The sequence below is a fragment of the Bombus pyrosoma genome, linkage group LG10 (genome assembly GCF_014825855.1).
Source record: "Bombus pyrosoma isolate SC7728 linkage group LG10, ASM1482585v1, whole genome shotgun sequence".
Classification (NCBI taxonomy): domain Eukaryota; kingdom Metazoa; phylum Arthropoda; class Insecta; order Hymenoptera; family Apidae; genus Bombus; species Bombus pyrosoma.
In genome coordinates this window covers 100,109-113,345 of record NC_057779.1, presented here as the reverse complement: position 1 = coordinate 113,345, position 13,237 = coordinate 100,109, and the positions used below count along the sequence as shown (strand labels likewise).

The 13,237-nt window shown below is 29.2% G+C and overlaps 2 protein-coding genes across 5 annotated transcripts in view; one reads left to right on the top strand and one right to left on the bottom strand.

Moving 5' to 3' along the window:
• Positions 1 to 9,088, bottom strand: part of LOC122571458 (protein windpipe) — a 39,991-nt gene extending 30,903 nt beyond the window's left edge. Inside the window, exon 1 of the mRNA XM_043735205.1 lies at positions 9,070 to 9,088. The gene's annotated coding sequence lies outside the window, so the exon portion shown is untranslated. The remainder of the gene's footprint in view (positions 1 to 9,069) is intronic.
• Positions 9,089 to 10,194: 1,106 nt separating this feature from the next.
• The window catches only part of LOC122571369 (extracellular matrix protein 2), a 29,242-nt gene continuing 26,199 nt past the window's right edge, over positions 10,195 to 13,237 (top strand). For 3 of the 4 annotated variants that reach the window (XM_043735021.1, XM_043735020.1, XM_043735018.1), the window contains exon 1: positions 10,195 to 10,347. The gene's annotated coding sequence lies outside the window, so the exon portion shown is untranslated. Of the gene's footprint in view, positions 10,348 to 12,960; positions 13,098 to 13,237 lie in introns of those variants that run through there. The other variant, XM_043735019.1, reaches the window with a different exon arrangement.

The window sequence follows — 13,237 nt, the reverse complement described above, 5'->3', positions numbered from 1 at the left end:
CTAAATTTTATTAATAGTGTATCTTGATCTTGTTGTCATGCAACGAATATAGGAAAGATTAGCGTGCCTTTTCCTACAACCTATTTCAAACCTCGATCCAAGAGAAGACAAATCAAAGGGAAATCTAATCTATCGTCGAAATTGCATTAGTTGTCCGTGGCGGTTGTTATAGATATGTCTTGCGTAACACTGTATCGCAGACACGGTGAGTAAAAGAAACTCAGATAGAACTCTAATTGTAAGCTTTAAAAGGTACCGTAATAATTAAAAAAAAGGAAACTGATAAACGGAAAATTAGTAAGGAATTAAGAGAAATAGAAATGTAAAAATAGAAGAATAAGATTCGTTAATGTTATACTTTTCATTATATTGTTATTTGAGTTTCTCGATGCTGTATCTACTTCATGAAATAAGGTTTTATAATATGTATACATATATGTACATACATACAAAATTACATATATTGCACATACAAAAATAAATATATGTATATATATTGCATATTTGTATTACACACATATTTTACTAATTATATACTTGTTTTCTACGAATATTATTTTTATCGTATATTCTAATAATTATATATATTACGTATTAAACTATTTTCTATTTTATGTAACTAGCTTAAATATCGTTATGCAAAAAAACTGATATACATATAATTTTATATTTTAAACTTTTATAAGATGACATATTTGTGATTTTTCGAATTTCAAACGTATCAGTAGTATATTGCGATTTTGCGACGTTTCGTGAACATTGCAAAATGAATTTTGAACGATTGAGGTCCGAAGCATCAGAAATCACAAGTATGTTATGTAATTATTTTATATGAAATTAATATAAAAGATAATTTTCGAATATAACAAAAATAATAAATTTGAGAAAATGACATACCATTAACTGGGAACAAGAACATGGCAATTTCCATTCCCTATATTACTTTTACTTCCGGATTTGTACTATTCATTCTGATGTTTAAATATCTGTACTTACAATTAGACTATATGAATTATTGTATTTAATATAAGAAACAATACTATTGACTTAACAACAATCTTCTCTGTACGCGTCATGCAGGTAAGAGTATTTCACTTAGTATAAACATTTCAAGGATTTCGACTTTCTCTTTAAACATTTCGCGCGACATATATTATCGTGTTGCTAACCGAAAATTTGTAAGTGTATCGCTTACTGCTTTTCCTTGTATGAATAAAGACAGAATTATAATGATAATGCAATTGCAGTTTTCTGCAAACAGAAAATTTAGTATTAAAGTAAACTATTTAGATAGATATATTTTACATGGAAGATGTTTATGACACCCTACCCCCTACAACCATGCGTTTTATTCATAAAAATTATAATAATACTATGAAAAAAATACGAAAAATGAATCTCCGTAAAAAATGTATCATATTCTAAGAGTGTATGTCATAAAAATGAATAAAACATTGATAAACTAAAATTAAATAATAATCTAGAAAAGAGGAAAATGTATATTTTCTAAGAAACTTCATAAATGTTCATTTTCATACGTTTTTACATATTTCCGTAAATTCGCTCACACGTGTACATTTCACTACAAAACTAGAAGAAAAGAATTATAAAACTGCTCTTCATGAGATACTAATTATAAAGCTTCACGTAGTAAAGCAAACACTGATTGATATAAAAGATTTAATATCCCGCAAAAGAAAAAAGATAACTTTAATCTGTTTTTCCATAATATAAAAGAAACATAGAAGATACAATGGTACAATGATACAATAGTTCAAAGTGTTCACTAGTATTAACTATGATGGCAGTATAAATATTTTTTAGAACTTTCTATTACACGGCCATGATCATTCTCATTTAATGAATTCTCCAAAAAAGGAAATAAATTATTACTTACTTCTATTAGATATCGCGATGTGATTAAGGTGCAGAACAAAATACAGCTAAATGGTGCAAAAACCTTCGAAGTTCCTTCTAACACGCCCCTGGCCACCTTATAATATATTATAAGGAAACGAGTAATTTAATTCTGAAGAAGAAATTTCTTTTAGATATACTTTATACATTGATTTTAATATCAAATTACAGTTAAATAAGATAAACAGATAAACAGATAAACAAATCCAGAATCTGAAGTTGTGAGCTTTTACATGTTTTATCACTTGGTTGCTGACAATTCCAATAATTGATGTCCTAACGTCTACTTAGATACTTGGAAGTATGTGCCGTCTGATAAAATGGTCTACGCGAAGGTATTACGTTACGCCCACGTAATAAACGGCGTTAACGCGAGAATGTTAAGAGCTAATGGACCAACTTCCCGGACACGACGAGTTTCAACGGCCGCGGCCGTAGCGAATCCTCTGGCAATGACATTGCCGTCTGTCACGTCGTCGACGCCGAACAATTCCTCGTTATCATCTTACTGTGTTAACTATTTATATCATTGAAACCATAATATTTCTTTGCACTCTTATTTGTCAGCAATGAAAACAATATTTTTCTGTTGCAAGAATAAATACATTTCGTTCTACCTTATTTCTAGCAGGTAATTTATATATCTCAATTTTTACTGCCTACATGTATATTTAACTGTAATGGGCATAATTGATTTTATCAAGATATAATGAACTACAAATTTTCTACTCAAAAAATATGCTTTAATTATAACTTTAACCACAAGATTAATTACAGCGCGAGTTTCAGTCAAAAATACTTTCAAACAATTTTAGTTGAAATTAAAATACAAATCTCCCAAAACAGTAACACAAAGCATTTTTTGATATCTCATAAATATTTTTTAATAACACTGTTTTTTGGAAAAGTTAAGTTCCCATTAAACTGCTACAAATAAGGTGTACCTTTGTTAATTTGGAACTACAATTCCTTCCACGATTATGATTCAATGATGTAAAATAAAGGGTATGTATATGACATAGCACTATAACTAGCAATCATTTTCCTCATAAATTGAACACGCTCATGACTTACAATTTTACTATCACTTACCTTATTTATTCGTAAACTAGACAATAGTTTTCTAACGACTTTTGAATGATTTTCACTAAATTTCGAGATTATATGTCTTAAAAAATATATGAAAATGTACAGCAGTGTAATAGGTCAAAGGTGCCCTTAATATGACTTTACCTGGTGATACCGTTCGGTAGCTCATCAAAAGAAAACGTACACTTATTTTCAAGCTTCTACCTCGATTGGAAAGCTAATTACAGAATAAATTCTAATTGTCGGTTTTTACCTTACTTTGCCTATTTAATGGTACGCAAAAATCTTGAAAAAATTCGAGAACATCGTAGAGGCAGTAATCTGAGCTAGAGAATCTTTTTAGATTTTTCTTTGCGAATTCTAAGTATACGAAATAGAAAACTCTAAAAATGCTGAAAAATACAGATTTCGCATTGAAGTTTTAGAACGATCATCTTTTTATTTCTACAGTAACGATATATTAACATGATTATTATCCTCAAGCTTCTTCGGAATTTTTGATAGAATGCGCCGTAATTAAAAAGATAAAAATTGGCTTCCACGAGGTGTTTCGAGCAAAAACGTGATCAATACTTTCGATTTTTGCATTTTTTTTTTGTCTATACACTTATTCAAGTATTCATATTACATGATTTTTAACATTCTTTCATTCGAAAGGATATTTATATAAATGAAAGATATTAAGCTGGTTTAATCAATCGAAAATATATCTACTTGACGTTGTATCTAGGAAAGTACATTAATTGAGATATCCGACTGCAGAACTGCTATGAACTTTTTTCCTCGTAGATTCGATGCAAAGCATCCCAATAAATCTCTTAGGAAATATGTATTTATATTTAACACGATGAGTCATGACCTTAGTCGATAAGAACATTTCCATTCTTCTGTGTATTGAATCGCAAAATATTCTGCAATAAACCGTCGTACGAATTGAATTACTTAATCTATTCATGAAACATAGAGCGAAAAGGTATTAAATTTGTTTCTTGACTTTCTCGTGCATCGTGACATTTCGTCATACAATAATTGATATTAAACGTATATTAAATGTAATTTGATTCTCCACACGTAACTTTAAATGTATAGAATTACATTACAGATGTACGACATCGTAAGATCTTTTGATTCCAGAAATCAAATATCTGAGAATTCGTTAAAAAATTAGAATAACATATAATGCATAAAATTAAAAGCATATAGCTAAGATTGTTGTATTTGTTGTAATGAATAATACAGAATGTCCATTTAAATCGAACATCTAAATAAGAAATAGACCGTGGATGATTATGTATCTATAAGATATTTATAAACACATATAAGTATAGAATGCTACATGAAATATTCAAAAATATTATATCGAAAATAAAATACCTGTTATAGTATTTATTTGATAAAACAAACTTTTGCTTCAGTTCCATTTTTTGAGCTGTGAGAGCTAATGAGAGAAAACAAATAATTGTAAGAGGGATTTAAATGGTTTCAAAGGGTGTATTTGATAGTAATAAGAAAAGAGCCCAAAGTCGTCTTAAAGGTTGCTCCAAAGTTATCGACATTTTTTTTACATATTAACATCTGCTTTGTTTAACAAATGCTTTGTTCTCTAAATTTTGTTGTATTACAATGTTCTCAGACGACTGTGATTCGAGCAGTGTAACGATATAATTCAAATATATGGAAAAATGATGATATTAGATTGATGAAAAATTGCGTGGTAGTTTGCTGATGACAAAATATATCATTATAGTGAAGAAGGAAAAATAAGTACCTATATATCAATTGTATTATCGTTATCGTCTTTATAATTTGAAAATAGGATGTGCAGCCCCAAACTCAAACTAAAGGTATTGTGTGTGTCTACAAGATACTCTCATAACTCTAAGAAATGAAAACAGAAGACAATTATAAGAAAAGGTTTAATGTTGAAATAATTATATGCACAAAGAAGAATTTTAATATTATAATACGGGAAAAACGTTTTGATTTATTAAAATCACTATTAAAATAATATAAACAATAAGCAGACTAAAAAATTGATGAAAGCCATCCCAAATCATCAGAAATAATACAGTCTTTTAAAGAGCAATACAAAAGTGGTACGAAACAGGGAAGACAATAAGCTCATAGTTGCGAAGAAGAAATAATCTTCCACGAATGGTAAATGAATCATGTCACCAATTAATATAGTATGATCAGTAAAATGTATCGACGTATCTTGTTTTTTCTTGCTATTCTTTACACTTAATCATCGCCAATCAGTTAACTTTATATATTTAGAAGATTAAAAAAACTATAAAAAATTTCTTTGAATATTTTTTCTTCCTGTTTCATATATTTTATTTGCATATTTACTTCAAATGCAAGACATTCACGTGGCATATGTAAATTATTTATAGCAGGTATTCTCCATTTAATCATTAACCCAAACTAAATCAAGCCGAAATTAGTCGGTTAAAATGATTACATATTTATTCCTCGATACATTTACCGATCAAGTTAATTTAAATTAACGTTGTGCTGTAATAATATAGAGTTATAGGATACATTGTTTATCGTATACGATTACAGGAAATGTATAAGTTGGCCTACTTTGTAGCGATATTCAGGGAGAAGCAGGGTTTGAAAAGAATCTATAATGACAGTTGAATTGAAATTGATCTGACATTAAACGGAACCCTTGGTGAAACTTGTCACGTTAGATTAAGCTTTAGAATTATGGATATTGTTAACTAACGAGAACATTAGCTTCAGCGATACCCGCGCTGGAAACGATGATTTGCGAATAAACATTCTAACATATCCATCCGTAAAAAATACAAGCGGTATTACACAGTTCTATTGTAAAGTGATCCACCATATCTGTGACCACTGTCTGAGGCCAGGTGTTTGTAAGTAATCCATTCCCAGACAAAAGAGCAAAATTCAACCATTCAACCACTCGAAAGAGACAAATTGAAATTGATCCTCGATTAGTCACGATATTTATTATTTTGATTAACATAAATTTGTTACCAATGATACAAGCGCTATTTTAAAAAATGCTGTAGTTTTGCACTTTTTTTCATCAAATACGCGTGTTCCACTGCAAGCCCAAATATAAATTGCGTTATCTGATAAGAATCCTCGCGATATCATATACAAACTAGATAAAAATCTTTTCCTACTTGCCGTTCATATGACGAAAGAATACCAAGGATAATGATACTTTATCGAAAAGTTAACTTCAAGACTAACTCATTTCAACGCACTCTACAATGCAATGTAATATGATGCATTAAAACTATTTTTAATTTGCCTTGCTTGTGTTAAATTCAAATACTTGTTAATACTTTAACATCAAAAATTTGGATCGTTATAAAAATATTTATGTCAAAATAACAACATTCTAGTGAATATCAATGAAGAATCTATGATATTAATTTCATTAACCTTATCGAAATCAAAGCATAAATAGGATACGGATTAGATGTATGGTAGTAGATAGGTGTGCATAAGATGTTTGAGACTCATATGGGACTTTGTGTCATATGTTCTGAAATACCGATCGTGCAAAAAGTCAGAAGTGTTGTTATGCCATTGACTAAGGATTGGATAGACGAGACATTAAATGGGACTTTGTGTCTCACGTTCTGGAATACCGACTTCGAAGAAGATCAGGATGTTTCTTGCGCCCTCTGAAATTTACTACGAGGAACACAGAAATTATGTACATTCAGTTCAATTTTCAACTGCAGTTTAATTTTAACTTAAATGAAAACGAAACCACTAACTATGAAAAGATCTTCATCTGTTAAAAGTATAAACGCACTAATGATATCTAATCATATTTTTAATGATTCATAAAAGAAAATTATGACATTAGTTATGGCTGAAATTAAAATTAAATTTTATTACAAAATTGTGAAGAATACAATTGCAATACGAATACTTCTACATTCATGCTAGCACAGAATTAAATGTAGAATTTAATATATTGTAGGCTAAACTTCAAGAAATATAATACTAACTTTTGAAATTTTTATGGATAATATTTTATACTACCATATTAGTGTGATATTGAGCATGATGACATACTGTTAGTGAAACTGCATCAGATGATCCAGTAGCTGGAGCGTGCATCCACAGTTCAGTGGAAGAAGATTGGGCACGATATAGGCGCAAAACTATTTTAGAAAATGCGAACGTTCATCAACGCAACTCTAACTAGAAAACTGATTAAAACAATCGCAATGGAAGGACGCAACACTAATTCTTAAAACAAAAATAAAATTACTATCCATATACGAAGAAAAAGCTAATTCAAATATTGTATTACTAAAAACCGCAATACTATGAAATTGATAAAACGTTAGCGTTTTTAAAACTAAAAGTAGCAAGAGAAACTTCAACATGTATTAACTCTCTACAAAATTCTGACAATTCATAATCAAAGTTGCTAAAGACAATCGCGATGTCATAATTCGCAACACTAAATTATACACGAATATCATTTTTTCACAGCACTAAGATATCATTTTATCAGAACTCTAATTCAAGCCGTAATTAATTTCTCGCAACACTAATAAAAAGATCGCGACTTGCCCAATGTAATGGAAGGACGACATATAGTATATCGGCAAAAAAAAAAATACTACAACTACAAATACTAAAAGCAAGGATAATAGCAAAGTAGTAACGAGAATGACTTTCCATTCTCTGGATGGTCCAGAAGATAGAAAGCCATTAGTAGTTGCCCTTTTCTATAGAAAATTTGCCGGGCCAGTTACCCGTATCGATTTGGACCTTTCATCCTATGACATGACTGAATAACCAGAGGAACAAAAATGCATATGATTCACAATTAAATGCGAAGAGCGTTGTCAACGATATTGTTGTGCCTCAAGGGAAATTACCATCAAGACATCATCAAATCGAAATCATCGAATTCAGTAGAAGAAGTGAAGACTGGAAGAGGCATAATAAAGCATAAAATATAATTATTCTCAATAACAGTGCTAATTATTTTGAAAATTTGAAATAATAAAAGACTGATCTCCACTAAATAGAAAATTTTAATAATAATATTCAATTCAAGAATGAAAGGTTTACACTTATCAAATTTTCAATCTACTTTTAATTCTACTTTTTAATTAATAATAATTATTGTAAAAGTTTACAATACGTTTACTTTTAAAGCACCATTAGGTCCTTTCCGAAGATCGGAAAGAAAAGGAAAGAGTGACATTCCTTTAACAAATAATGAATTATTAGAATTTGTTCTCAGAAACAATAATCATTGTTCGAAGAATTTGAGATAATAAAATATGAAATTCTACGAAAACTTAGAACTTTAATAGCAAGAAAATTCTGATTGTAATAAATTCTAATTTCTATAAGAATTGGAACTCTAATATATAAATTTAAAACCAGGCTTTATTTTTTAATAAATAGATAATAATTACAGCAAAATATAAGAATATACAAATATTCTTACATGCTTAAAACGGAAGTCTTAATTCGTTTCGACGACGAGTATATTTCTTTTATTCTAGTACGAAAAACGACAAATCGCAATAAATTGCATCAGATTACGAATATAAAGTTAATCAAATTATGATTCTCACTATCTTGAAGCAATAATTTGGTGTCGTATATTAAATTTTCCATATTTATGACGAGCTCTCTACAGTTACTTTCTTTTCTCAATATGACGCTGGGCTAAATGATGTAATTTCAAATTTTAATCTCAAAATTTACCACCAGGGTGTACTTGGTTCAGGAACGTATCACGTTCTATTAATACCCGGATATTGTGTGATTATTTTTTAACTTATTTTGATATTCGTCTGTTTACATGGAAATACAATAAATCACTATAAATTATGTTAACATATTGCAGATTAATCGTTTTTCCTACTCAGGATACAGTTAAACTGTTATTTTCTAAAAGTCAACGATGAAAATAAGAAAATTTTCGTGATCGGCCTCAAGCATCGAAATAAAAACAACAATTCTCACAAACATGATTCGTCCTTAATATATTAACAACTATGAATACAAAACGATTTAAATTAAGTTTCTCACCGTTTTGAAGCAATGACATGTCGATGTGTATTAAATTTTTCACACTTATAACAAACTCTCTGCGGTTGCTTCCACCTTTCAGTATGACATCGCGCGAAATGATGTAATTTCAATTTTTAATTCCTATTTCTGCCACCAGGGCGCAGATGATTTAGGTACGTATTATATTATTATCAGTTATTTAATAAATAAATTAATTTAAGTCATTTTAATAGTATATATGGCTGTTACGAACAGAAGAGGTGAATTTACTTGTGTTGATTTTATTAACTTCAGCGGTTAGATGTAATATGATTCCACTAACCGCTCTAAATCATAGATGGCATAACAAAACCTGTAATTTTTGCACGATCGATATTTCAGAACACACAAAATTCCATGATGCTGTCAGATTTATTCTGTCCTCGATCTATTATTAAATTTGTTACTGATACATATATAATATAAACAAGAGAGTATTTAAGTAGTAAAATAATTTTATGCTTCTATCATATCTTATCCAAATAATTTTGTGAAGTTTTATATCTCGTACTTATCTAATAATGTACAAGAATGCATAATAAAAATGTTTACTATATAATGAAACAATCATTTTTCGTTAAATTATTATACTACTTAAATGTAAATTTTCATGTTTAAAATTGTCATTTAACATAGTTAGCATTAGGTACATACATTTTGTTGTTTGTACATATATTTTTAAAAAATTAAGTTCTCATTTAATTTCTTCTACGATTTTTTAATTTTCTGATGCAAACATTTAATTATAAGAGATATTATTTTTACGCTCTTATCAAAATAAATACATAATAAAATGTAATGTTTAATAGAAAATTTTCCAATAATAATGATTAAATTAGTGTTTAATTAACGAAAATTCAATGAGATTAGCTGTTATAATTTCTCAATCATACTGCACATCTTTATAATTACACATTTTAATGAAAGGATCCAGATGTCTTTTAAAAAGTTTCAATATCAACTTCGCTAGATGGCACGACGACAATCACCTGTTACCTGACTTTTACCTGAACAACTTTAACATCAGGGACCAATTGACCAATCAGTGACGCGACCCTAGGGCCTTACTAATCCCCACCCTTAGCCGCCTGGCTTGAGTGCAACAGGCTACGTAGTCCACAAATTAAAACCGTCGTAAGCACGCAAGAGGAACGTCAGGTTTTGGTGCTCGTTCCATTGTAGTTGCATTATTGCATACGATTTTACGCGTGTGTAGTTTATCCATGTCCGTGGAGTACCAATAGCGGAAACGAACAGGTGAGTAATCTCTTTATATCTGTTAATGTTTTTCCAACTGCGAAGTATATTCAACACCCGTTCCTCGTTGAATCGGTATCGAATCCCCGCTATTCGACTGCAAGAGGAATTTCTCCAGTAGCATGCCAACTAAGGACATTCCGTTGAATCGTTCCTTGCCATCCTTCAGAATGTGAATGCTCGTGGGTGTATTTCCATTAGCTACAGCTTGCTTCTTCAATATGCATTCTTTCTCTACATACAATCATCTTAGCTGTATTTTTCGATTAAGGTCATGTCATTCCTCGTATATTTATTGCTGCCATGTTTGAAGAACAAACTTGCACGAACCATGCTACCATGTTCTCTCTGTACCTTTTTTCACGGCTGTAGAAAATTTCATTTAATATCCTATTATTTTGTACTATATCCCTGACAAGTTTAATTTGAGTGGGTTCGATTTCTTATTTATGATTAAAGTACAGTTGCAATATTGTCACGATACACATATGTATATATATAATACAGTCTTAGGAGTTGGTACACCAAAATCCTAATTCAAATTCATTGGATTGGTATATTTTGAATTGCTATTTATATTTTCCAATTAACGTTTATTAAATTAAAATATCAATTATCAATCAGATTATAATCATAATAATTTTTATCATTAAAACAATGTTTCAAATGTCATCGTAGGTCTTGTTCACAAATGCTGACGTGATATTAAAAAATATTTTTTAAATGCAGAAGATTTTTAATTTCTGCATATTTAAAATTTACTGTATATTAAATATAATATTTGTATATAATTTAAAAATGTAAGAATGAGCTTTGATATTCGTTTTGTTTCGTAAGTTTAATGCTTTGCTTTCATTTTTTACGGTTGAGTGAAATTTTAGAATTATTGTGAACGTATGCACCTTCTAGAATTATCTAAACTAAATTTTATATAGTGATTATCAAAGGCAAAACAAGAACAATAAAATTTCATATATGTAGTTATTCGTACTACGCAGCAGTTTGCATGACAAAATAACATTTATCAGCCAACATTAGCCAACATTAACAATAATTTTAGTCAACGATTTAGTGTCGATGAACACGTTTATTTATTCATCTTCTTATTTACTTAGTCTTGCATCTAAATAGCGCTTACTATTTATATTATTATTTAATTATCATTTGTTATAATCCATGTCTCAGAAAAATCTTTTTATTGGAAACAATACATTCATTTCTAAGTAATTATAAGATTATAAAATTTCATCTGAAGTATATGGTTCTTTTTACGTTAATATTTTCAATTTCATAACTAATTTTTCAACTGATTAATATCAACTAATCAGTCGTGGTGGAAACCTGGTTATGCTTTAGTTTACATGCTACCTTGTTCAATCTAAAATAACAGTAACGACATTGGAATAACTGAGCGTAGATTTCGACTTAAACTCTAATATGACTAAATACAGATGTGCGATTGCTGCTATGTACGTACCTTTGCGTATGTATCAGCAGCCATAGATTAACTTATATTTTTGTGCCCTCGTTGGCGCCATCCAGCTTTGAAACAATGAAGCCGATAAGAAACAAAAGACAAGGTAACATGTTTGTAGCAAGAATTTGAGTCATTCTAGAAGTTTCTGTCATGTGGCAAATGAAATTTCCTTCATTTCTTAGATCTGTGTACATTATTTACTTATAGAGAAAGGAATATATATATATATATATATATATATATATATATATGTAATAAAAGAATGATGACACATACATATGTATGTATATGACATGTAGGTATATATATTATAATGTGTATATACATATACTTATATACCTGTCTATGTATTTAGTGCAATAATCGTGAAATATATTCGGTTTTTGTATTATAAATATTTCAAATGGAGATAACAGTGAAATAGGATTTTAATATAGATAGTTATCAAATAATTCTCCGTTCAAAATAACTACGCAATATTGATGATTGGTTACTACAATTCAGTTAAATTCAATTACGTTGAAATTAGGAATAAAAATTCTGTGTTATTTATTGTTTGACGTAAAATGATAAATATGATTTTCAATAAAGGATGGAATACGCGGATACTTTAATAGAAGCTTTAACTGAGCTTGAATTCAATATTTAGGTTGATGCCTACTTTTAGTTATTTTTATATTATACAATATTTTTAATTGACATTTATCAACTCTAAAAATTTATTAACTAATTAAATATTATTTAATATTTTGTATTATACAATATGGTTTAAATTATAAGTTCACTTTTATTTGTTACGTTTTACAACTTACACAACATAAATTATTTTCGATACTATTAGCGATGAAAAATCACAATGTATAAACTTATTAACTAAGATTTATATCTCGCAACTACCATGTTACACATGAATTACAAATGCAATAGAATCGTGTATTCATATAAATATAATGGAAGGTCACAAAGAATGAAGGGTTTTTGTATCATTTAAATACTATGGTTGATTCAAAGAACATGCGTAGTTATAGTAAAGGACATTAATATTAATATATGTCAACAATATTTTTATGTAAGCAATGAATATGTTCGTCGCATAGCACGCAGTAGTACGCACACGCTATGCGTACTCTGTGTATGTTAGATTACGATTCAAGAGCTGGCTGACAGTTACTGCACGTTGCTACAACCAAGAAAACAGGTCCATCGCGCATTCTTCTCTACAATGTTTGTGATAAAATTTTGATTTGGGTAGCAAAAATTTACGAAGCTTATGGTGAGTCTTAATTGTTTAAAAGCGTGAACATTCAAGTATTCAAAAGTTCATTTTATTCATTTTAATTGACTTCTTTAACAAAAGTAAATATGGGACAAGTTAATAAATGTCAATTAAACTAGCGGAAATAAAGTTTACAA